Source organism: Seriola dumerili, unplaced genomic scaffold (genome assembly GCF_002260705.1).
Source record: "Seriola dumerili isolate Sdu_G_001 unplaced genomic scaffold, Sdu_1.0 BDQW01000088.1, whole genome shotgun sequence".
Lineage (NCBI taxonomy): Eukaryota > Metazoa > Chordata > Actinopteri > Carangiformes > Carangidae > Seriola > Seriola dumerili.
The window spans coordinates 143,657-170,206 of record NW_019174343.1 but is presented as its reverse complement, the minus strand read 5'-3'; the positions used below and the strand labels follow the sequence as shown (position 1 = coordinate 170,206).

Sequence of the window (26,550 nt, the reverse complement as noted above, 5' to 3'; positions counted from 1 at the left end):
AAGAGGGCCAGATTTGGTAAGGTGAAAATGTGTGGGGGCCGACCATTCAGCTTGACAGTCTTTGAACCATTAACATTAAATACAAATGAACTATTTTATGAAATTTTTATTGCAAATGGCATACTTCTTTGCCAAAATCACTCTGCCTTTCATATTTGAAGACCAAATAAAATGAAGAAAAAGTCTGTCTGGAAAAAAAACTTTTGGGAAGATGAAACATATCTAGGTTCCAGTGGCAGCTGCTGGTCTTATAAGGAGGGGAAGCTCATTTTCGGCCTACATCATAAAATGTGTCCGTTTATTTATATGTAAATTCGCAGAGTGACAGAAGAGAGTCGCCAAACACAATGCTATTCGTTTTTAACAAAGACAAAGTCGCTGAGGATCAGTAACGTCTCCAGATCAACTCCGAACAACGGAATGAAAAACTTGAAAAATGCTCCGGTGGACGCTTATACTTCAAGATTGCTGATTCGCTCATTTCGCTGTCAATCAAAAAGGGACTCAGCTTCAGGCAGATCATCAAATCATCATGCAGAAGCCGAGCGTCTGGGCCAGCCCACTGCCCCATAGACCCCCAGAGACGCTGAGCGTCCGATGGGCGGGACAAAGCCCAGCATTTATCCAATGACCGTCTAGTTTCGCTGCAGTGGAACAACCCACTCTATGCTTCCCCGTTGAAGTCAGTAGATGCTCGGCGTCTACACTGTGTAAAGCACTGTGGCGCTGCGGGGATGAACGAGAAGGAAGTCGTGTCGGTTACCTGTGATAAGTAGCTGATTCTGAACAAAAGATGAACGTGTTCTAGCGCATATTTAGTCAATGAAATGTACACACAACAGTACATATTTGACGACTTATTTTGTTGACATTTTAGGGAAGCTGAGCTTCCCTTGCAGTCTTAGAGCAATCACCACTGTTAGGTTCATTTGAAACATTACATATTATTCACTATTAAATGCTCACTGTAAACTTCTAAATTCAAAACAGTGGTCCGTGCATATTCAAAACTGTGGTTTTGATCATCACAAAAAAATCAGTTCACTGAGATTTTAGAATTTATTCACCTCAGAGGACTAAACACATATCTTGCCTGCACTAATGTGAAGGGTGACACTGAGATCTCGACTGCAGTATGTAGTCCAGGTCTGGCTCAAAAACAGTGGTTTTGATGCGCAAGACGTCACGCAGTTGAGAGTCACTTAGTCTCGTCCTCACACGGCTCTTGTTAATGTTCATAACCGAGAATGTCTTCTCGCACAAGTATGTCGAGCCAAACAAGCTCAGCATTTTCTTAGCAAATGTTCGAATCTCTTGGAACCTGCCTTCATCCAGCTGGCGGTAGAAGTTGACAAGAGGGAGCTGTTGGTGCCGACTGCTTCATAATTCAGCGAAAAAATATTCCAATTTCCACTTGTCCTGGAAGCGGCGGCCCTTGCTGTCAACTTTTCTTTTTTTTATTACAGTCGCCATGTCAGAAATGGGCTGGGCTGAAATGATCACACAAGGGTCACGGCGGCGAGAGTGCGGCCACAGGTCTACTGCCATCTTCTGGTGAAATGTAAAATAGCTTTTTTTGTACGCGTGTATTTTATACTGTGGTTAACAGTGCTGGCGGGCCGCATATTATTGATTTTATGAAAATTTGGTGAAAATTTGAATACGGGCCGCAATTGGCCCCCGGGCCAGACTTTGGACATGCCTGTTGTAGACCAATGTGACAGATGTAACACTTCCTCTTGTAATTTGAATCATATGTTTTTCTTTTGTCCCAGACCACAGAAGTTTTGAACAGATTATTCTATGACTTTGACAAAGGTTCTGGGGATCAATATAAAGATGAGCCCTTTTATGGCGATATTTGGGGTCTCTGTTGACTCTTCTTATTTTAATCCCTCACAGTTAGACATACGTATTAGAAAAGATAATGTTCTCTCTGAAAAGCACCTCAGCTAAATTTTTTCATAAATGGAGCTCTTTCATAGAATACATCAACTCCTTACAAACTTTGCCCCCTGACTGACCCTCCACCTCCGCAGCTACGTCCCTACCTCCCCACCTCCCCTTCCTATTTCTTTCTCTTATTCATTTATTTATTTATTTTTTCTTTTCTCTGTATCAACTCAGATTCTTTATATGATTTTCCTGTTTTCACTTTTTATTGTATTGTGTATTTTCTATATGATTGGTATATTCAGTTTTATTTCATTATAATCTATTATTTGTTATTTTCTATTCAGAGACTGTTTTTTCGTATGTTTGACCTCAAGGCCTTCTTTGAGGGCTTGGAGGATGTTCATGCTAAAAAGAAAAATCATATATTCCTATATGTGTTGTTGTACCCTGAATAAAGGAGTATTTGAAGGAGAAAAAAAAGATTTGTGAAGATGATCCCAAAAAGGCTGAGGATCAGATTTACCAAAGAATCAAAGTAAATCACAAATTCATGAGTTCTGCAAATTACCTGAGAACTGTGACTAACAGCTTATGTTGTTAATGAGCTGATGTTAGTGTGACCTCTACGCTAACAAAGTATAACATCTCTGCGTCTCTAGTCTTCATCTGTAAACCTTCTAACATCACTATGATCTGAATGAATAATAAACATCTAATTTCACACAGTCATGTTTCCATAATGGAAACTGAACAGGAAAAATTCACTACTACTCACCTGGAGTGTGAGGGTTTGGATGGGGTTCATCATGATCATGTTGACTGCTACAAATCCAGAGATACATCAGATTATTGAAAACATGAGGAGGTTCACCTGAAGGCTGATAATTAACATGACCAAATTTGGTAATATTTGGTCCTAAAATGACATTTGGTCATATTTGAAACAACAGGAGTGAGTTTGTGTAGCTGAGTTAATTCACGAACATACAGTTGATTTAATGATGCGAAGTGATTAATGTTACTGAACTTAAACTGAAACCACAGAAGGTAACTCAACAGACAAGAACCGACACACAGTCAAGTGACTATCTGTTTGACCCAGCAGCTTAAAGCTACTGTCAAACAAGGTAGCTTCACGTTAGCACATTGGGCTACACAACGGGCTAACCAGGAAGTAAACAACGGTGGTAACGTTAGGAATGTTACAAGGTTTCATCATGTCCTCGACATAAACACATTTTAATACACAGTAACAATAACAGGATAAGTGTTAGTGATGTGATACTCACCTTGGAGGCCATCAAATCCCTGAGCCATCGTCCAGACACCCGGATGTTAAAGTATCAGTCTTAGGTGTTCATCAATGTGATGGTACACCTGCAGTGTTACACATGTTTCCTCTGTCTGTCAGAACCTCAACACTGTAAACCAGCCCAACACAACAATGTGGTGAATTTGCTGTGTGGCACTGCATTGCAGTCATCTCTGACCTCCAAGCTCATGGCCATCCACTCCTCCATCAGTGCACCCCCCACCCACCCACCGCGTGTCACCTCCTTCATTATGTCTCCACCTACCTGACTCTCCTGTCCACACGAAACTTCAACATCTTCCCCCGGATCAGTCATGAACCAGCAGCGTAGGAGATGGGACAAATGGACAGAGACACGGAGGAGAGATGGAGAAATGAACAGAGAGGTGGAGAGTAGCTGGAGGGATGGAGGGGAGGAGGGAAATACCCACCGCCGTCCTCGTCTCTCTCCTACAGACTGCATGACTCTCTCTTTACTCGTTTCCCCACCTGTCTCACCCTCCCTCTTTTGCTTTATCCCCCTCCTCCCTCTCTCTCTGTCTCTCTCTCTCTCACACACACAAACACATAGACACACACACACACACACACACACACACACACAGTATCCTGGCTGAAAACTGCAACACTCAGCTTATTCAGACTGGCTGATGTACACTATCTCTAATATGGTCTCTCTCTCTATCTTTATCTCATTTGCTGGCCACCTCTCTCTCTCTATCCCTCTCACTCTCTATCTGTATCTGTATCTCTCTTTCTCTCTCTCTGCCCCCCCACCCTTCTCTCTCACTGTCTCTCTCTCTCTCCCTCTCTCTGTGTATCAGTATTTCTCTCTCTCTCTGTCTTGGTTTTCTCAGTGCTCAAATAAAAACCCCAGGTGGTCTCAACTACTGTCAGAGCTCAGAATGACAGCCTCCTTCCATCTGTCAGGACAGGAGTGGATGCCTGATCAGCTGGAGCCACAGATGTGGGGGTTGGGTAATTTTCAGTAATAACTCCACTTTATGATAATTCCACTGGTCGTCCTGAAGGCATGATGATGAATTTCATGATCATGTATTTGCAAGATTAAAGGGGACATATTATGCTCCTTTTCAACAAGTTTAAATAAATCTCAGAGGTCCCCAAAACATGTCTTTGAAGTTTCTTGCTAAAAAATACACTCCGATCCTATATTTCAGCATGCCTGTAAACCTCTCTTTTTCAGCCCTGTTCAGAACAGGCTGTTTCTGTGTCTGTAGCTTTAAATGTAAATGATCTCTGCCTGACCACGCCTCTCTGGAAGGGGATGCAGCTTGGGATTCTGGCACCATGCTGTAATGTTTACGGTGACCGGCGACCTGGTGTCAGAAGCGCTTTGGTTCAACCATATGACTTTTATTCAGAATCTGACCCAGAGGGAGAGGCTCCTGAAGAAGTTCAAACTCTACAATTGCAGCACGAAATTTCTGAATGGTTGGTAACCAATTTTGTGTATTTTGCACTTACATTTTCAGTTTGTTGATGTGTGCTGGCACACAGTTACTAACATGTAGCTAGGTAGCTAATGCTAACTGTTACTGTCGCGTCATTACTGGGAGCTCTTTTGGTAAATAAGCATTATTGTGAATTGTGTAATGTAGTTATCTGTCATGCCTCCTTAGATATACTTTTACAGTCTATGAAAATGTTTGTTGACTGAGGACTGCTACAGGTGTTCAATGTCGAGACTAGTAAGATACTTTAATAGATGCTGACAAAGTAAATCATTTTTATTTTATTAATTTTTATCAATGTTTTGAGCAGAAATGCTCATCATGACATCTTCCTTTATGTAGTAAATTTATTTTGTGTATTACAATGAAAGATGTAAATCAGCATAAACATGTCTGTCAGCAACATTCATCTTTAGTCAAAGACGAGGCTGTGCAGCGTTTTCTACACTATTGTCAAGCTCCACAGTATATGCAATAAGTGACATGTTATAAATTACCCATGTTATATACGCTTGATATGTAGCCAAGCTTACTTCTTACCCACCTTAGCTCCACTGTCTGTCAGTTTTTGAATTTCATAAGCTTTATATTCTGGTGAATGTTACCATTTTTCTCTATATTTCGGATAGGTGCTCCTGTGGAAACTGTACAACCATGCCCACAAAAGCTGAGAATATCTGCTGCTAGGAGATACCACAGGTAGCATTCTCACTAGACAAACTAATCAGTAATTTGTTTTGATTACATTACATTTATAATAAACCATAGCATTTACCATTTGTAATTCTATGTAGGTTACCAGACGGCTATGGGAGATCGAGGAAGAATTACCATGTATGGTAGGCTGTCCTTGGTTGGAGCCGGTCTGCCTCAATGTGTACTCCCTCCAGAATGCCTGCAACATACACCGCGCTGACTACGGTACTTTACGGTTGAGAGGAATACACCAGTACGTTTTGCTTCTTTGTAAAAACATATAGTTTCAATCTAAATAAAAGATGTTAGGCAGTCTTGTTTTACTTCAGTGCACATCATTTTACAATGGTAATAACACACCACAAATGGAGTAACACACCCTCAAATAAATTAGTTTAGCTTCTCCCTTGATTTGTAAGGTTGTTCTATCAGCATATAATATATGAATTCAGAGGAGTCATTTCTTTAGAAACAATCAAGCATTTATTTACATCAAATGAGGCACTTATAATCAGTGATAATAAAAAAGCTGTAGGATTCACTGGATCCATATAAAAATTGTGAGACACAACATAGATATGTTTGCAAGACTAAATGCCCTGTCCAGTTGTTTTAGTTGGTACAGATATCTAGCCTATAGGAGCTTTGTGAGCTGGTGCTGGGGCTTCCTTCGTCGCAGAATCTGGGTCGTCATTCCAGCCTGCGTGGTCCTACGCATCCATGCCGTGTTTCCTGACGCCACAGGCCAGTATAGACTGGCCCATGATAGAACTGGGACACATAGCTGGATATGACCTCCTCCTTCTCAGGCCGCTCGAACTGTGCAGTGAGGTCCTCTGGGATGGGGATGGCCAAAGCAGCTTCTGTGTATGGTCCCGGGTCCACTACATACCGTGTTTGATAAAACACAAAAGATTTTGTTTACAATTTTTATTTTTTTGTTGTTTTTTTTACAAAACAATGACTGAAAGTCTATTTCTAACTACCTCCTGACATTTTCTTTACTGTATTTTGTTGTTGGTGGAACTGTCATAACATTATATGAGCAATACTTAATACAATGTGTACAAAACATTTCTTGGTTGAAAAATAAAATAATATAACACTTATAGAATGTCGGCTCAGTCTTAACTGGTTTAGCTCTGCATTCTCCCTTCATGGCCTTTGGAAAGTGGACCTTGAAGAGTGGTTCACCTTCTTTTGTTTGGGCTTGTGGTCGGTCAGCATTTTCATTGTAGTACATGGCAGCCAGGTAGAGTCTGGAGGTACAGTAAAGAGAAAATCAAAGATGTTAATATTGACACACCTTAGCCTACACACTCTCAAAAGTTCTAAGTAACCACAGCTTCATTTACCTGCACAGCATTCCAAGACTGATAAATGACTGTTTATCAAAAGTAGATGCACTTCAGATGGCTACAGACCTGTACTTCTGATGTGAGGCTGAAGAGTCTTCAAGGATAACTGTGTGCCTACAGTACGCGTCTCCAGTCGGTCAGTCTGGCATGCAACATCCCTTGTTGTAGGAAGCTGTATAGATGCACTTGATGTGCTGGCCTGAACAGATGAAACAGAGGTTACACCAACATATCCTCAAATGTATAGTTATGGCAACAGCTGCAAGCAGTGCAAAAATGATAGCAACAACTGCACTCAATTATGTGTAAACTGGGTTGTCAAAAGCTTGTAAATGCTGCAAATAGCTCACTATCCGTGCAAAATGCAAAAAATGTGTATTATAGACTATCCCCTTTCACATATTCCCTGTAATTTTGCACTTATCAGGATATTCCCTACAGGCACTGTATCTGTAAACATAATATAAACGTTAAAACGACCATCATAAGGCATGACTCTCAATAATAACTTCCACAACACTAACAAACAAGCCCAGACACCTATGCTAATCACTGCAAAGCTTGTTTAGTCTGAATTTTACCGGCTTGACTTTACAGACAGCTAAAACGCCTTTCAAGTGTGATAAAGTTAGCAGGGTGGCTCTAATCAACGTCACACAGCGATACCAAGCAGAAGAATTGCATACAATCTGTACCCAGCTATACCCGGCTGTGTAGATGAGGCAAAACGTTAGCCACATTAGCTGCCATGCTAACAACACATGCAACAGGCTCTCGTGTACATACAGTAAAGCAACAAAAAATGGTAAAACTTACAGCTCCCAAGTTTGAAGTTGGGTCTCGGACAGTTGGTGCAGATCCATGCTTTATTTTCAGAATGTAGCGAATCCCACATTGTACTGGCCCTCGTTGAGAAAGCAGTCCGAAGTGAAATGGTTAGCCCGCTACAACACTTTAGGAGTTGTAGCGGGGACATTTCCATCAAAAATAAAATAAAACAAATCCACTGGGTCTTCAGATCCTCAGACGTATGGGGTAAAAAGACTTCTGTGTTGGTTTGTACAGTCAACAACCGATCGACTAGCGTGCATCGTTCGTACCTAGAACATAGTTTTACCGGAGCCGGTGATGCGAGGGAATAAATGATAGCGGCTGCAAGGCGGACTCAGAGGGCGGAGCACACACCTAGCTCGGGGAGTGTCACCCACCTGGGGGAGGTGTTATTTCCCTTCATGACGACATCAAGGGAAAATCTCCAATTAGCCTGCATGAGCACACATTTTCTGAAAGGTGGAGCAAGCAAAAGACGGAGAGGATGGACTTTTCTCATGTTTGGGGGGTTTGTAGACAGGCCGGGGACACATATTACTGTTAGAAATCCATGGTAAAGTGCATTTTGCATAATATGTCCCCTTTAACCATCAAGATGATCTGCAAGTATCACACTGAGCACTCATGTATTTTTATTTTTAAAAAAAATCTTGTTTAATGTTCACAATCTTTTTGGTCATTAAAGTATTACATCCAACTTTAGCCTTGTATGTATTTTTCATTGATGTTTTTAGTAGTGTAAGATAGTGTTATATAACCAAAGGTCTTTGGCTTTTTACCAAAACAGGCTAAGATACTATTAATAAAATAATTTTTTAACATGAAAGGTATGTTAAATATGTAAGAAATCTATGTAAAATTACATGTAAAAACCAAAAATGAACAGTTGATTGTTGCAATTTTAAACTCCCAACCGAGTTTTTCAACAGTTTTTGACATTTTTTGAAAGATAAATTAACTGTTTTTATGTGTGGTATATCATTTTATTACATCAAATATGAATTAATATACAAGTTTTGTATGTAAAATTATGTAATAAAAACCAACTAATAACAGTACCTTTCTGCAATTTTAAGCCTTATTGTTTGTATTTTAACAATGTTAGACCTTATTTATAGGTAATTTCATTGTTTTTACACGGGTAAATATTCTTTATTAAACATTAAAAAGCCAAAAAAATACGGAAAATCTCATGTAAAATTAAAGCTATAAACTGTATTTTAATAATGGAAAATTACTGTCTTTTTATGAGATTTTTATTTTCCGTTATTTTACTGTATTTTTCTGCTGCATGCAGCTGCCGGAATATTACTGTTTTTTTAAGTTTTTTTTTTTTTTACAATGTACTCAAAGTCAGGTCTACATGTCAGCTGAGTCCCGGTGGAACTGTCTGCATCCTGTTTGCTGATTCAGCCCTGTGGACCAAGTACGCTTTCTGGAGATGGAGCTAATAATCACAAGAAGCCTTAAGATATGTTAATTTTGACTGATTGTAGGCGTTCAGTCTTTCTACATGGACAGGGATGCTCATGGTTCTCTTATATTTGCTTCACAGAAGAATTGTCTCTGATGATTTTAGCAGAATGTAGCCATATTGCTTCTGCGTCTACTGGTGTGATTGGACTGCCACTCTTTGCACATGTGAACCATGGATGTGTAGAGTAGTCAGTGAATATTATTGCTTTCTATGAAGAAAGAGACCATTAACATTGAGTAGATCATGCTAATCACTCCAGGCATGGTAAATGTCAATGTAAAGAAAATTAAATTTGTTAAGTAAAATATTTTTGAAAAAATTACTTTTTATATTACTGTATTTTATGGAATCATCTTTGGACTATTTCTATAAATGTGTTGCTTTATGAATGCATGCATGCATTCACACACAAACACACACACACACACACACACACACACACACACACATATTGACAGACAAATGCCAACCCGATGTCCATCATGTGGATTCACCTTCAAAATAAGAGTTTCAAGCAGGTAAGAAGGGCTTATTAGAGGCTCTTATTTTCAAAACCTGAAACAGGTAAGAGGAGCTTACTGTAGGCTCTGTGTTAGAATGTTTAAGCAGTTCCTACCGACACAGACAAGCAAATACAGTAGTATCACCAGCAATGCTTCACATACTTTGTACTAGATGATGACACCATCACATCCAGTTTCTATAATAAAAAATAAAAAATACGTAAATTTCTCCAGGAATTTTCTAGTTTAAAACTGTTATACTCAATGTGGCTGACCAAGCTTTAAAGCGGCTGGAGGTAAAAAATCTTGAAAAAAAGCTGCGAGCCCTTCATTTCAGTTAGCAGATAGCTAAACTGTTAGCATCATTCAACATAGCCAATCATCACCTACTTTTATGCAAATCTACCTACACAACCAACAACCTACCACATGCAGATATTACAGGAACACGAAGGTAGCAACCTGTCCAGGTGAAGAGCAGCAGGTTCTCTCAGTCTCTGAAACACTTCACTGATACTGACACATGTACATCTGAAGAGACGTGCACACATATCTACCATGGAGTAGATTCTCTACATTCTGAAACCAGATCCAGGAAGAGGAGCAGATGTCCATTTTTCTCTCAGATCAGTTTAATTATAATAAGGTGATTAATGACACTGTGAAATTCTTTCCCATTGTCTTTTGACATAAGACTTAAGCTGCTGAGCAGCCTAGGGTCTCTGATGTTGTATGTTGTGCTTCATTATAAGCCACACATTCTCAGTGGAAGATGGGCCTGGACCAAAGGCAGACTAGTTTAGAGCCCACACTCTTTTACTATGAAGCTACGTGCAGACTGTGGAACAGGGATGTCCCTGAAGAAGACTTGTCGGGATAGTACCACATGTTGCTCCAGAACCTCACTGCGGACCTGTCAGAGGTTCTGGATGTTGTTGTACTAAGTGGACACTTAATGTAGCAGGAACAGTTTAGCCCTAACCTGAACCATGATTCCTTCAGTCAGTCTGTATTCATAATTAATTTACATTATCCTGAAGCTAAACTCTGATCTCTGTAGTACTTATTAAAATGTTAATTCCACCACCTCCAGGTAAATTGGAGCTTCATACCGGCTGCTCTCCGTGTTTCTACTGTAACTAACTCTTTTAATACAGTTAATTCAAATACAATGAAAATCACCATAGAATTACTATTTCATAAAAACCACATCCACCAAAGGCAGTGAAATTAAAGTAGAGGCCAATAATTCAAACTGAAACTAGACAGAGTTAATTTAAACACTCAAACGTACTGCAGATCAAACCTGACCCAGTCTGACTGTTCTCTTAGTGTTTAGACCTGGTCTGATCCTCCTCTCAGCATTTAGACCTGGTCTGACCCTCCTCTCAGCATTTAGACTGCTCCAACAGACCAAAGCTTTGACATGATGTTTATGAACAATGATACAGCCATGAGCCTATTGATCTCACAGCTCCGCTCTGTGGGTCAGACACTGCTGAAAACAACAACCAGCCAGCTGCTGACAGTCTAAAACACTGCACAGTGTGACCAGAACAAACACAGTGAGATAAGTGGAGTAACGTGGTGAACCCAGCAGGACTAACAGGAGCCCCCACATAAGACCTTTGATTTGAATGTAGATGTTTCAGGGTCAGAGGTCAAACTGATAAATGATAACAAACTCTGCCAGGACACAAAAAAAGATTACTTTATAATATTTACCAAGTGTTTAGAGTTTAGAGTTACAAGCCAACAATAAAAGCAAGCACTGAGCAGCAGCTCTGTCTTGATGAGAGAGGTCGGAGGTCAGAGGAGAAAGGACAGACTGGTTGGGGCTGACAGAAAGGCTACAGTCACTCAGACAACCACTCTTTACAACTGTGCTGAGCAGAAAAGCTTCTGACTGAACAACACATCCGACCTACAAAAGCAGAAGACACGTTAGATTCCACTTCCTGTAACCAAGAACAAAAACCTGAGGCTCCAGTGGACACATACTCAGGTGATTAAAAGGGGACTGGATTTAATTTGGCAATTTTGCAATTAAAATAACTTATATACAGTATATATTTTTATAATTATTTTAATCTTCAGTAAAAATAATTTTATATTCAACCAATTTGTTAAAGAGAAATATTAAATATCATCGGTTGTATAAAACAATTAATGTTACTGTTATTAGACATTGTTCTTTTGTTTTAATCAGTATGTTAATTGACTGTATTAGCATTTTAATATGTATAATGTTATATCATCAGTTCCTTATGCAGCACATGTATCAGCTGGGACAGTCTGACTCAGGAGCTATGTGCCATTTATCTGAAACTGAACTCCAGATTGAGGGACTCCAATGCTTCATTAGCTGGTATGCAGTAAGCACTGATAACATGCAGGACACTGAACTGTGTCTAACAAACAACTGAGACTGAGTTTATATGAAGAGGCTTATGATCCATCACAGACCTTCTCTATCAGTGTTAAATATTCCTGATGAGCATTTTCAGAGACTTCTTCAACAACATTCATTCATTAACGTTTATCTGCACAGTCACAAAATGTTTAGACTGAACGTCTCTGCAACATGTTTACTGCCTTCAGTCATTTTCCTCCAGCATCATTAACATCCTGTTCAACAAGATGTGGGAAATGTCCTGGTTATAGATAAATATTTAAAGAGTCGGCTTGAAATAGACAAAAAACTTCATTAACCCTCTTTCCTGAACCTTGACCTCAGTGCTTGGAGCCTGAACATGACCACAGTATGTTTGAGATGTTTGAAGGTGTTTTCTAGAGGACTGGGGAGAGAGAGACTCTGATGATCAGTGGGTTTCTAGAATAAAGACTGGCATCTGCTCTTCGCCATGACAGCTTCACCACAGACACAGCTGCACTACAGTTAACATCAGACCCGAGTCATACAGAGGCACCAGCCTCCACACTAACAACAGGCTGCAGGTCAGGTGGTTTTTGATGCTGTTCTCCAGCTACAACAGATTCTGCTCAAGAATCACCTGCTGGCCTGGTTTCATCACTTCACAGCAGGTCTGCTCCAAACATAGGCAGCAGATGTCTGCCCCAGTTGGCAACAGCAACCCTTACAGCTCTCACAAGTTGACAGAACCTGGGTCATGCTGCCCCCTGGTGGACAGAGCAGGAGGACATGCATGCGCACACACACACACACACACACACACACACACACACAAACCCAGCAGTGATAACTCCATCCCTTCCAGGGTTTCCTCTGTAAATGATATCAAATCAAACTTAACCTAAAAATGTAACACTTGTTGGCTGCTGTTAAGTGACAAACACACATCTCATGAACATGATGAAAAACTTTGACTCTTTCACCTTCCATAAGGTTCATGTCAGTTTGTCTGAAGCTGACACGGTCTACACCAACAGGCCAAGGTCGGCGATTCTTCTTTACACTACTATTCAGAGCCAAGGTGTGTTGCAGGTATATGAGCAGAGAGCTGACTGGATGTGCAGAGGAACAGTGAGACCAGTAGGAGACAGCAGCCTGTGGCTGGACAGTTGTAGTACAGGATCCTAATCCCTAAGAAACCTGGTCTGGCTCTAAAATGTTCCACTTGCTTTCACTGCACTGTGAATTATTTGTTGTTTGTTCTGCTTAATTTCCTCTGCTGCTTTAAAATTTGAGTAAAACGGAACACAGGTTAATGTTAACATTTTCAGTAAACCTGAAATATGAAGTTGAACTGACAGTTTAGGCAGTTGATAGAGTTCCTCAGTTTAAAGAGGCAGTTGTTCATTGGTCATGAAGATGTTACAGCTGCAGCTGTTTCAGCTTCTTTAAACCAGAGTGAGTCACAAACACATGTGAGACTGAGCCCAGTGACTTTAGTGCTCAGTGTCAGGACTGACTTCAGTCCTGGCCTTCATGGTTAGAGAAAACAACCAAGGATTTATTTATGCCCATGTTTATAAGTTATAAAGTCTGGACATTTGAACTTAAACAGAACGGACATATTTATATTTAGTTAATGAGAATATATGATACCTTTAAATGCCTGTCTGATGTCTCATCAAACTACTAATACCCAGATGCAGTGATTATTGACAATTGGCTGCTGATTTTATTGGCACCCTGAAACAGTAGGGGCCCTTTAAAAATTGCCATTCAGGACACAGTCTCCTTGGAAACCAGCTCAAACATGTTTCAGGGACAATGCTATAGTCTATAGGCTTTATATTTACACTAATAAATTTACAGAGGGGTCTCTCTGACTGTAAAATACTGAACCCTTCTACCTACCTTCTCTTCATTCTGTGCGTGTGTGTGTCATATCTGGACTGGGAATGTTTGATGTTGTTAGTGTAACAAAATCAACCTGGTTTATGAACGTTTACGAATGTATAAAGTTTTTATGAAGGTGCTCTGAAGGTGAATGTAAATGTTTAAACTTCAATCATTAGGGTTTTTTCATTTAAGTATTACGAGTTATGAATATCATGAGAAGTCCAAAGTGAACTACAAAGCAACTTTGTCCGCAGCACTTCTTTCAGCATTTCATCAATTTCTCTCCTTCCTACTGCATCTGTGGCTGTGCCATCAGGTATGATTGTATGTCTTTCAGGTGTAATAAAATGGAGATCATTTGCCCGTTTGGATGTAATTTGTTTTCGTTTGAAAACAGTGTTTTCAAACGAAAACATAGTAGTGTGGACGTAGTAAGGATTTTCATAGTATGTCTTAGTCATGTATACCAAATATGACTGGCGAGGACAAATAAAATACTTTCTTAAGCTGTGTATGAACTGATGTAGTTTATGCAAAGATGATTGACCTCTTCCAGTGCCAGTCGACTTTGTCTTTCTGTTCAGACAGAAGATACCCACAACAACAAGTAGCAATGTCATTGCATGACTGAGTACAGACACAGAGGCAGTCGAGAAACAGTAAGCTGTTCGCCGGCATGCAAACTGGTAAAATGGATCTGACACGTCTCATCCTCAGCTTGGTGCTCATGTAAAGTGTCTGAGTTTTTAAAAGTTATTTCAGGGCTGCATTTCATTGTTTTTTATTTCATGGGTAATAACATTGGATAGTTTAATAATATATTGACCACTGAACTGGAAATGTGTGCAGTTTTAATTTTAGAAATCTGGTTAAGGTATGGTCTAATATTACTGAGCTGGATGTTTGTCTGATGCTGTGTCATATTCTCTACATGATGAAACTGATCATAAAGTCAGTCTAACATCTGATCAGTGGTCAGTTATAATTGATTAATGTGTGTTGGTAATGTGGGAACAGTGGTTACACAACCTTAGAAATGAGCCACAGTTTAAAGATCCCCTCCAATGAAAATCAAGTTTTTAACCTTATTAATAATAACTAGACCTGTAAGCAGGTATGAGCCCCCCATGCCATTCGCCCCTGGTTGCCCATCAAGATGGCACAAGTCTGAGGAAAACTTTGTTGTTGTATTTTTGAAGTTGTAAAGGTGAAACATAAGGAATTTAAGTTTTTCTGTGGTAGGCCATGCCCGTTCTGATCAATCATTACCAAATTTTAACCATGGACTCAAGAATGTATCTTGAACAAGCACACCAAATTTCATACAAATCCACGTAGCTATTTTCACGATTTAAAGTTTTCAGGTTTGTAACGCCCCCTAGCGGCCAATTAGCACCCCCACCCCCACCCCCCACCCCCAGTCACATGAGAAACCAAAGTCTTAAGTTTCGTTTTAATACCAATATTTTCCCCAAAATTAGTCAACACTTCCCATTTTGACCACTAGCTACAGGAAGTTCTTCCATTGTAACTTGCGCATCTTTTGAAGGAATACAAATCCTTTCATCAGGAGCATTGATAGATTCTCTCTGCCAAGTTTCATGTATATCGGACTTAATGCCAATGAGGACTTAAAAAAAGTAAGTTGCATTTTGCTGAAAATAATTATTGGGGAAAATGGGCGTGGCCTATATGATGAGATCCAGCTGACGGAGTGTTTCCACCCTGAACTGCAGTGAACAAATGTTAAAAACAATTTCAGACAGCCAGGGTTTCATAGGTCACAAACCTAAGGAACCAATACTGTCAACTTGTGGGGACGGGGGGCGGGGCTAAATAAACCTGAAATCTTGTCAGTACAGAGAGAGAGAGTTAGCATTAGCACAACCACTAACACTGCGTCAGCCACTGCCAGTTACAAGCTAACCGCTTACCATTCTGATATGTCTGCTAGTCTCTGATTCTGGTCACAGCAGACTCTTCATCTGAGTCTGTGTCTGACTGAGGCTCAAACATGTGTCTAAGTCTCTCTCCTCTAACCATCTATATACTCTCTGCTCTTTCACCTGTCAACCTTGAGCAAGCAGGTGGTGTGCAGGGCCTGATCCAGATTTCTCAATCAGGAAATAAGAGTAGAAGCTTTAGACCCAGTTTTTATGTGTGACAACCATGTAAAACAAAATATTATTCATAGCAGAGGGTTTTTACATGAACGTTCAGGTAAAAGTAGAGTCTACATGTGAACCTATGAGTCACTGTCAGATGCTTTAATACAAACACAGTGTACAGGGTTTTATACAACAGTCAGTACAGGACTGACAGAGGACCAGGTCCAACATATGGTTCAGGATCCACATCAGTCTCAGATCCTAACATCTCACACATGTGTACTCTACATACACGTACATAACATCCAGTAGCTGAACTGATCACTGACACGTGTACTCTGTTTAGACTGTGCATGTACGAGATTGTGTTCATGTGTGTGTGTACAGACTGAGAGGACACAGCTTGACCACAGAAACAGGCAGTCACTGTCAGACTAGGTCACATAGAGACCAGGCTGTGTCACTCAGTCATAAAGGAAAAGATGAGACAGACTCTCACTCAGATGAAGACCAGGACCTGAGAGAAATACATCTGCTTAAATACATCTATATATCTACTGAATAAGTACACACTCACACATACACTCCTTTCCAGGTGTGCAGCTGTGTGTGTGTGTGTGTGTGTGTGTGTGTATGTGTATGTGTGTATGTTAATGCAGGTGTGATTTCTCCTGAAACAAGACTACCATTTGTAAGTCCTCCAGACATCTGTTCAGATCAGTAATTGATCTGATGTTCTCATCAGGGTCTCTCAAGACCATCACCACTTGTAAAGGACCTAACTTTATTTAAGAATCTAATGTTAGGGGATGATCAGTCATGGTTACGGGAAATTATCATCATGTACAGACAGGTACAAAGACTCTGTCAGCCCACATACGCACCTTCCTGAAGGTCCTGTGGCACCTTCACCTTCCTCTATCGCTCCTGACAGACAACAGTAATTATTCACTCGACCACCAGAGGAACAGAGCACAACATGTTTACACATCAGTTTCATCTGTTACTGAAAAGCTCAAATCCGACCTTACAGCTGATCTCAGAATAAACCACATGAAAATAGTTCAGCAGGATAACCCACCTCTCTAACAGTAACCTGTATGTTCATAATGTCACCACATCAAAGTTAATAAATACTCTGCTTCTGTGACGTGTTCATCTTGAGGTGAAAAGTCACAGTATAAAAATAGCTTTATTCTCAGTTCAGTGGTGAAGACCACGAGCTGAAACATGTTGGGAACTGTACTTATTCTGCTCTTATCAACCGCTCAAAGCCTCACAGCACTGGTCACAGTCATCCATTCACATTCACACAGTGATTTTCTACCACAGCTGCCCACTGGTCTGACATTTAAGTCATGACCTTCTCAGTCTTTTACTTTTCTCCATCCACCATGGAAGTGAGAGAAGTCATTGCCTTCTCAGAGCTCAAAAGCTCTGCACAGAAGAGCAAGTGTAGAGTATTACTGGAAGAGCAGAGGACAGGGGACATGGATTATACTGCTGCTCTGAGAACTGTCTGAGACCAAGATGTGAGCTGACTCTAGCTGCCGTCATCCTCAGTGATCTGTAAACTCAGCAAAGCCAGTTCTCAGCCTCACAGAGGAGATTGAAAATAAAGATACTGTATTCCTCACTCACACACCAGGGCAACAATGAGAAAGAGACTTCAAACAATATATAAATGCTGTATCATGTAGCTGTGAGGGACACAGTTACGTCTTCCCGACAGAAACTGAGCACAGAAGAAACTGGAGATCCCCTCCTTCTCTCCCTCCACCGTCTGAAATAAAGAACACATGCAGCAGCTCTTACCTTCCCTCACCATCCCCTCCTTCAATCTCTTCTCTTCTCCTCTTTGTTGCTCTCTCTCCGGTCTTCCTGTCGGTAGCAGATGCCTACAACATGCTGGGGCTTGGCTGGAATGGGCCAGTCTGCAGAAAGTCCCACTAGTCTAAGGAAAATAAGAGAGAGAGGAAAAGACAGGAAGAGTTTCAATCTGCATGTGAGCAGAGAATCGAAAGAAAAGAGAAATATGAAACCTCCAGAGCTCCAGAAACAATCAACCCCTCCCTCCTCCTCCGGCTGTCTCCCTCCATCTCCCTCTCTGCTTCCCTCCCTTTTCTCCTCTGCCTCATCTCCCACTTGCGTCAAAGCACTTAGCCCTTCATCCTGTCCATTTTTACTCCTCTTCCTCCCACTCCTTGCTTTCCCCTATTTCTTCCTCAGACCAGAGAAAGAGGATCAGAGTCAGTTCAGAGTTTGAGAGTCACAGAGGGAACAGAAGAGCTGAACATCACAAACACCAAGGTTGAAACACAGACAAAGAGGAAGTGGTCCATGTTCTTCATCATGATGTTTCAAAACTCACCCTCTGAACAGAGTCTGTTTTAGAAGGAAAATTTGGCTGAAGTGAAAAACTGAACCTGGTTTAAAGGAATAGGCTGCTGTTACTCTAAAAAGTCCCAAACCAACAATGTGTTGGCCTCTCAATACTTCACAAAACAACACAGGATAGTGAAGATGTCAACACAAAGGCTCCACAGTGGGGATTTGAGCTAATTGTTAAATGCTGAGGAAGAGTTTGGGAGTCGCCACAGTCATTATGAAATGTGACTGTCTATAACAATGGTTCTCAAAGATCCGTCAAGGGGTGGGGTCTAGGGACCCCCAGGGCTCCTGCATCAAAAACAGGAATAATTTATTTTCACTATAAACTCTGTAATAACACATCTGAAAGCAAAAATCTGATCAGATGGGGTCTGTGGTCTAATTTGTGTCCGTTTAGGGTCCTTGATATGAAAAGGTTTGGGAACAACTGGTCTACAGAGTTTCATGGAAACCCATCAATAGCTATCAATATTTCAATCTGTAGCAACCAGCTGACCACCATCCACAGAGCTACTAACATCACTACAGATGGTTCATGGTTTAACGATTCTTTTTTTTTTTAAAGGGCTCTTAAACAGATGGATGTACTTCTTATCTAACTTTACTCACAAAAGAACAAACACTGCATTTCTTTTTAATTAAGTGAGAATTTATGTGTGTAGGATGGAGTCAACTACAATGGGTGTTCATGGTGATGAAACTGAACTGCAGCAGCAGATATGTCCTGTAGAAAATTAATCTGGATCATGATCGGAGGTAACTTATTTTTCTGAATGAATGAAGCTACAGTCATTAATAACAGTCTTAATACTGTCTTACATCTTAATAACAGAGTATCTAGGAGGTGGTGTGGGTGGATGGACTGTGGCACCAGAGACTGAGTTCACATCCAGAGACCAGGCTTTCATCCAGAGACCAGGTTCACATCCAGAGACCAGGTTCACATCCAGAGTCCTGTCTGTGGTTCAGTCAGCAGCAGCTCTTTGGTTCAGGTTAGTAAAACAGGTTTAGATTAAATGTAAATAAGCACGTTGTAAACTTTTTGTGGATGAAACCATATCAGGATCTTTCTCTAACCTGAATCAGGTTCTGTCAGAGACTGAACAGAACCATAAACCAGTTTAATAATCTGGAGTCACAACAAAAACCTTGTTTTTTACTGATGCGTAACAAATGTAAAATAATTAACTCAAAGTAAGTTGCAGACTAACTCAGAGTTTGTCTGAGGCCCCCAGGTGGCTGAAGGGCCCGGAGCCACGTCCACATCCACAGTCTCCTCTGTGTCTGAGTGAGTGTGCATGAGTCACTGTAATTATGGCTGTTATTGTTAGTCAGCATTAGTCACAGGGGCCTCTCAGGAAAACACAGGTGATTAGGGAGGGGCCCCTGGATGAAGGGACACAGGAGACAGAGGTAAAAGGAGGTTTAGAGGACTGGATGAGGCACATGACCGGAGAGCTGCAACTCATCCTCCACTTCCATCCAACCAATGCTGCCTCACAGGTCCAGACACGCCTCCCACACCTCCCACACACACACACACACACACACACACACACACACACACACACACACACACACACACACACACAATTCATGCATAATCACTTCTCTACTTCAAATCTACTTTCAGAGGCCTTAAAGCCTTAAAGGATGACAACATGTCTGAACATGTCTGAAGCCCTTTACTGAAACAACCAGAGAACAGTCAGAGAGCAGACAGAGCAGTCAGAGAGCATACAGAAAGCAGTCAGAGAACAGAAAGCAGTCAGAGAGCAGTTAAAGTGCAGTCAGAGTAGACACAGCAGTCAGAGAGCAGACAGAGAGCATACAGAAAGCAGTCAGAGAGCAGAAAGCAGTCAGAGAGCAGTCAAAGTGCAGTCAGAGTAGACACAGCAGTCAGAGAGCAGTCGAGTGCAGTCAGAATACAGTCAGAAAGCAGACAGCAGTCAGAGAGCATACAGAAAGCAGTCAGAGAGCAGAGAGCAGTCAGAGAGCAGTAAGACAGCAGAGAGCAGTCAGAGCGCAGACAGAAAGCAGATAGAGAGCAGACAGAGAGCAGTCAGAGAGTAGTCAGATAAAGAGAGAGAGACAGAGATAGACAAAATGAGCTCCTGAAAGGTCCTCAACTTTTGGGTGAAAAAATGAAACAGAGGAAACCGAAAAACCAATGAAAAGCGATATAAAGGTACAAAGATTGAAAAAGCAAGAAACAAAGCAATGAAAGTATCTTTTATATCACCAACAAGAGAAGATATCAACCCATCTAAACCTAACAGACAGCAAAGAGCAAACCAACTACCCTGCTAGCCTGACACCAAACCTGGAGATGAGGTAAGAAAAGGGGCTGAAAACGAAGACACTTCATCTACAACACTGAAAGAAGTGAAACACATCTACTTTTAAAAGATACATTTTGGGGCGTTGAGTGGCGCAGTGGTCTCAGCAGGTGCCCTATATAGGCTACAGTCCTCACTGCAGTCGGCCCCGGTTCGAATCCCACATCGGATGGCCCTTTACTGCATGTTAATCCCCCTCTCTCTGCCTCCCCATTTCCTGTCTCTCTATACTATCCTGTCCAATGAAGGCACAAAAGCCCAAAAAATATACTTAAAAAAAAAAGATACATTTACTTAAATATAAAAAAGAATAGCTAGGAGGAGAGTGTGTTGCAATGGAGACAGAACCAAGCAACAACAGAGAGGCCAAGGTGGCTGAGAGGGCCTCCAGGGAGGGCAGCACTACAACTTCCCAAAGAAGATAAACCCACACGTGTTGCTGAAAGAATTAATTTGCATCTGAGTGAACATAGTGACAATCATCACAACTTGTTGATGGCAGCTATATTCACTCATCCATGGTGGCAGCAGGCAAGGCAAGGCATGATCCAGCTCCTCCTGGGGGAGGAGTCCCTCCCAGACCTGATAAATAATCCCTCCAGCATGTTCTGGGTCTGCCCCAGTTTTCTTCCCAGAAAAACTCCACAGAGTTCATCCTCTGGTCCAAACCACCTCACATGGACGCTGCTCTTGGGGTTTTTGATCATGAGAGAGGGTAATGATGGGATTGATGATTGCCTGTCTGGGAATATTTCTTTACTTGAGAGTAGCTGAAAATCCTTAACAGTTGTAATATAGATACAGAGGACACATGTTTGTGTCCAGATGATGAAGGTCAGTCTCATATACCTGTCAGGTAGAGGACTGAGGTTAGTCACAGTGGTCAGACTGAACTAATTAGTAACTAACCAGTGGATTATAAAACCAGAAGAGACCTAAGGGGACAGTGGTGTTGGTTCATCATTTAACACTTGTCACTTGATCACTTGAACCAATGCAAATATAAATTATTGATTTGTGCACCTCGCACACACACACACACACACACACACACACACACACACACACACACACACACTCATAGACAGATAATAATGAGTTTATGAGTTTATTTTGCAGGAGATTCTGTTACCAACACAAAATAATCATAGTAATCATCTGTTTGTGTGTGTGTGCATGTGTGCAGTGCAGTCCCAGAATAGCTCCTGCATGTTCCTCCACTCTATAATCAATGTGTTCCATCATAATTTGCTGTGAGAGCTGTTCCCTGAGCTGGAGGCTCCACCTCAGTCAGAACAGAAATGTCTCACACTGTGGGAACAGACAGGGCTACAACATTTCAGGGATCCTCAACTTGTTTTGGTCTCAACTTTTCAAACTGTGCATGGTTTTTTGTATCACCTCTCTTGGAGCCTGAAGGCGTTAATGTTTCTTTGGTTGACCATTTGCTTTGTTCTTTGGTCCACAGGAAAATAACTTTACAAATACAGGCCAGATTAAATTTAATATGCATCTTTTTTTGGCAGGTATTGAGTGGCGCAGTGGGTTGAGCAGGCGCCCCATATGTATAGGCTACAGTCCTCGCTGGAGTTGGCCCCGGTTCGACTCTCGCATTGGACGGCCCTTTACTGCATGTCATTCCCCCTCTCTCTGCCTCCCCATTTCCTGTCTCTCTCTACTATACTATCCATAAAGGCATAAAAAGCCCAAAAAAATATACTTTAAATTTAATATGCATCTTTTTAAAAAGACAATGAAAGTCAACATTCCCATTTGCATAAACACAGTTTTATTCATTTAACAACACCTCTTACAACAGTAGCTTTGTGTTTTTACACTGCAGTCCATTCAGCACAGTTGTACTGTTGCATGTAAAGAACGAGTGATGGAGTTTCCGACTTTTCCTCTTGCTCAGTTGAGTAAAAAACTCTGGTCCTACAGTTTGTTTCAGCAGCTGTTCAAACTGTGCAGAGATCAGTTCTGTCCACACTGAGAGTTTCCAAATTTTCTCTTCTATCTTACAACATATATCACACATCAATACAATATCATAGACAGCTGTAACTTTACACGCCTGGTTCCATTAAAATGATGAGTGGAACATTAGAAGAGAGACCATGCATACACACACACATACACAAACACACACACGCACTGCTAAGTGCCACCACAGCAGTCAGTGAAACTATGACGATGAAGGTCTCCTAACCTTAGTGCCATACATACTCACTTTAACCTAAACCAAGTTGTTTTTGTTCCTTAACTAAATGAACCACAGTGTTGTCACATCATACAACAGATTCATTTCTGTGTGTGTGATGGTTTATGGAGACAGAGTCAAACAAAGTCATCACAGGTGCCAGAGGACAAACCAACAAAGTGTAAGTATGAAGTATAAAAGGAAAAATGTAAAAGATCTACTCTACACAGTGTTTTTTTTCTTTAGAAATATATTTAGAATAATCAATAAATAATTTCATGTGACATCATGTGTGGTCATGTTAGGTCTGGGTCCATGTTTATGCACATGGAGCTGGTGCTGGTCAACTGAGCCACATAATGAACTGTGAAAACTTCCTCATTGTGAACTGATGGAGTGAGTGTTTGTCCTCAGACCTTTGTCAGCAGCTGAATGTTACTGTGTCTGCAAACTGCTGGTGTCAGTGCTGAACAGATAAACTGAGGAGGCTGATGATGTCAGAAGCTGGTGGAGGGACGACCCAAACAGTTCATCACTTTTAAATAGCTCCCTTTTCAGTTCACTTCCCACTTTGCGGCCGTGGGTTCGAGTTCGACCTGCGGCCATTTGCTGCATGTCATCCTCTCTCTCTCTGCCTACTTTCCCGTCTCTCTCTCACTGTGCCATCCCAATAAAAGCAAAAAACGCCAAAAAATAACTTAAAAAAAGAAACACAACCTGAGACACAACCAGCACCAACGCCACTGGGAGGTGTGAGGGGGCGTTGCCCCCTCAGAATGTCTACCCCGCCCCCTCAGTAAAGATTAAGAGCTAATTTGGATCATATCATTTCATTTTAAAATATATATACATATTTTATCCCACTATAATTTGCTAACATCAAAATCACTTTATTGCCTTCATTTTCAAATCCATGCACATGGACTTGATGGGTTGTTTGAGTGAGTGACGTAAGCATGTTATGTTGCATTGTACATGTGTGTTTCAAGCTTTTAGCAAAACAAAATGGACATCTAAAAATGGAATAAGTAAAAAAACACAATAGAGGACACGATAGACCAGCCCTGACCAGCTAGGCACTCAAGAAAACACAGGCAAGCCAGAAACAATGACGTTGGGGGAGCAGTCACTCACTGACAGTCCTGCTAAGCCTACTACTGGTAACATGAGCATTAACCCGGGTGACCTTGGCATATGAGTAACCAGCTAAGCCATTTCTTAAGAAATTCACAAAAAAAACAGCAGTACAAAAATGATTGCTAATATAATTTTTAGCCACTTGGTACAGAGGAAGAGACTGGCTCAAGTATTCTGTTCAAGCAGATGCTGCATTTTGCTTTCCCTGCCACAAATATTGAGGGAGTGATTCTGGGTTTACAACTTCAGGCTGTAGACAAGGCAAAGGGGTTTAGCAGACATGCTCACAGTAAAGAGCATTAAACATGTGTGGCTTTTTGGAAAGAGAGAAGTTTGCATCTGCAGGCAATGAAATTTCAATGCTGGTTAATTATGACCAGCTTTCTCGAAACCGCCTGTATGTCTCTGCAATTGTAAGGTAATTAAATTCCTTGTTTCACACGAATTGCCATTGAAGGAATCAATTGATGAAGTTGATAACCAAGATTAAGTGGGAGGTGGACTTTTTCTGTCCGTTTGATTACACCTTGAGACAGAACAAAGAGCTCCAGTGGGATTATAGTACTATTCCAAAACATGCTACATACAGTTCACATGACATACAAAACCACATAATTGAACTGATGAGTATGATCATAACAGAGGAAATTGTAAAGGATGTCAAAGAGTCATGGTTTACAATTAAGATGGATGGAACAAGGGATCCCACTGGCCAGGAGAATGTCTCTATTGTCATTTGTTGTGTGGACCAGAAATGCACAGTGAAGATTGACTGCTGTCAAGGTTGACCACGGAGAAGTGAGATGCCCTGTCACACACTGATTTAGTGCTTTAAGAACTGTCAAATGTTGGTCTCGACACTCAAGCAAAATACTAAGTCAGTGTTATGATCTATCCAGTGTGATGTCTGGGAAGGACGGATGTATACTAATGCTTCTTCATTGTTTGAATCATCAGTTCCACCCAGTGATTGTCTATGCTATTTCATCGGAGAGAGCAGTTGGAGACTTTTTTGACATCTGCAGTTCTCTATATAAATTCCTGAGAGACCTTACTGTAGCTGTGCAGTACAAAGGAGAAAAGACTGCTGGAACAATGGTGGACTTGGACACAACACTTGTGGAGTTTATGACAGACATCGGAACCACAAGAACAAGTGCTGATGTGAAAATTGAGGCTGTTGGACTTCACTTCACTTTCAAGTTCCATGCCTGTGTGATGCACAAAGTTTTGGGGCTGATGGACCCACCAAACAAGATGCTGCAAGCTGAACACACTGACCTCATCACTGCTTTTCAGCTCAGTACCTGTTTGCCTGGAAAATTTGAGATCTGACAAAGAATTTGTTCAGTTCAATTAAATTTTTCAGTTCAATTAAATTTTATTTCAGTCCTTGTTACTATTTCTACATAGTAAATAAACATAGAACTAAAACATGCCAATATTGGCTGAAAAGATGTAGGCTGAAGCTATAGCTTATTACAGCTACCCTCTCTACATAATGTTACATAGAACGGCAACTCCCTCACTACAGGCTAGGGTATAGTCAGTGAAAATAGGACCAAAAACAGAACAAAACAAACAAAAATAGAAAGAAACTTTTTACCACTGAAATTAAACACCATACTATTTACAAACAAAAACTGAATAAGAAGCAAGACTAGGAGTTCCAGCAAGTCAAACATACTGAGACCAAAAGAAAAGAAAATAATAAAATGTAAATAAAATAAAAAAAAGACTTCCACTGCTACATCTCAGTTTTATATATTTTTTTTTAATTCACCATGTGAAGTACATGTTCTTCATTCATTATCACAACTCATCTACAGGTTTACCCCTTTGACAGGTACGCATCTTCTTTTCATATTTCTCCTTACCCTTGTCTTTTTTTAATGTACTTATTCCCCTCAGTTCATACGGGCTCTCTCTGATTTTAAACAGCCTCTGAAAACAGTTTGGGAGACTGCTTTATACTATGATGGCCCCTGCTTGAGTCTAGTTGTTGTGGGCAGTTACTGGGCTGTTGTGTCTTGGAAGGTAAGTGGAAGGTGATCACTGCAGCCAGATCTGGTGAACCTGGGCTGCACGCTCCCAAGGCACATAGATACGGGTTCACATCGCTCTTCCCTCTCTCTCACCTGGACTCATCGCTGCGAGCGTCAACACGGTTTCTTTTGTTGGGCTTTTGTTTTGCTTTACATCATACAATTCACTACATTCACACTTGCAGATTCACATTACTGATATTATTGACTGTCACACTCCATATTTGTATTTGTCTCTTTAGTTTATTCATTTTTATAATACATATTATAATAACTGTCATCTGTCATATCCATTCCCAAATTTGCCCGAATCCTTTGTTCCTTTTTTTACCTGTGCGGGTAAACTTTTGGCTTGTCCTGCAAGCGAGCATTTGATCGGAGGGAATGACACACATTTGGAGTTGTGGGGTGAGTTGCATGACTATTTTTTGTTTGGGTGGAGAGATTTATGTTTTGGTAGCCAGTTGTTTTTGTGCTGGTATCAGATGGCTCAGATAACACTCGTGCGTTGT

The 26,550-nt window shown here is 40.9% G+C and overlaps 1 long non-coding RNA gene across 1 annotated transcript in view; it reads right to left on the bottom strand.

The window, feature by feature from the left end:
- Positions 1-26,550, bottom strand: part of LOC111221966 — a 46,374-nt gene that overhangs the window by 9,228 nt on the left and 10,596 nt on the right. The window contains exon 2 of the long non-coding RNA XR_002665106.1: positions 17,742-17,880. This is a non-coding gene — a long non-coding RNA (uncharacterized LOC111221966). The remainder of the gene's footprint in view (positions 1-17,741; positions 17,881-26,550) is intronic.